The sequence below is a fragment of the Echinops telfairi genome, unplaced genomic scaffold (assembly GCF_000313985.2).
Source record: "Echinops telfairi isolate 266 unplaced genomic scaffold, ASM31398v2 ScPeMD7_7463;HRSCAF=8501, whole genome shotgun sequence".
NCBI lineage: Eukaryota > Metazoa > Chordata > Mammalia > Afrosoricida > Tenrecidae > Echinops > Echinops telfairi.
In genome coordinates, this window is record NW_022111363.1 from 2,702,138 (window position 1) to 2,703,014 (window position 877).

Genomic DNA, 877 nt, shown 5'->3' on the forward strand with positions numbered 1-877 from the left:
TGGTTGGATAGGCTGGTGTGCTTCTTCCATGTGGGCTTTGTTGCTTCTGAGCTTGATGGCCGCTTGATTACCTAAGCAGTTCTTTCTTATATGATTTTATCCCATACCCCAGCCCTGAAGCAGTCATCAATATGTGTGCAATATAAAGCCTGTATGTCTGCAATAGGGCATAATAGCAATTTTTTTTCCATAATAGCAATTTTAAAAATTGTGTAAACACACGCGGCTGTTAACCCAAAGGTTCTAGTCTATTTCTTCTGAGGACCCTCAAAAGAAAGCCTTGGTGATCTATTTCCAAAAGCAATAGCCATTGAAAACCCTATGGGACGCAGTCCTACTGTGACTGTGATGGGGAGCTGCCACCAGTCAGAGTTCACACCCGTTATCTGGAACCCTTTCCAACAAACCTGATAAGGACAGTGAGGAGCAGAGAAATCAAGGAACTTGTCTAAACTCAGACAGCCAGTGAACAGTATAGCCAGGATTCAAACCTCCTTTTCCCTGCTATTAACAAACTGCCCCTCCACATCTCCTGGACATTCTTGAGTGTCTACTGAACACTTACAATACCAGGCATTACTCTAACTTCTTCACAGAGACAATCTCATTGAATCCTCAGGGGAATTCTCTGAGATGCCAACTGCCTGCCCTCAAGTCGAAGCTGCCTCGAGGCGACCCTGTGCATAGCAGAGTAGACAGTTGCTCACAGGGTTCCCGTGTCGGGCCATTGGGAAGCAGATCTCCAGGCCTTTCTTCTGAGGCATTTCTGGGTGGGCCGGCATCTCCAACTTTTCAATGAGCTGCACCATCCAAGAACGACTCGAAAAGAGAAAATGCCACAAAGCCCACTGGCAGCTTGCCAGTTTTGACGAGCATA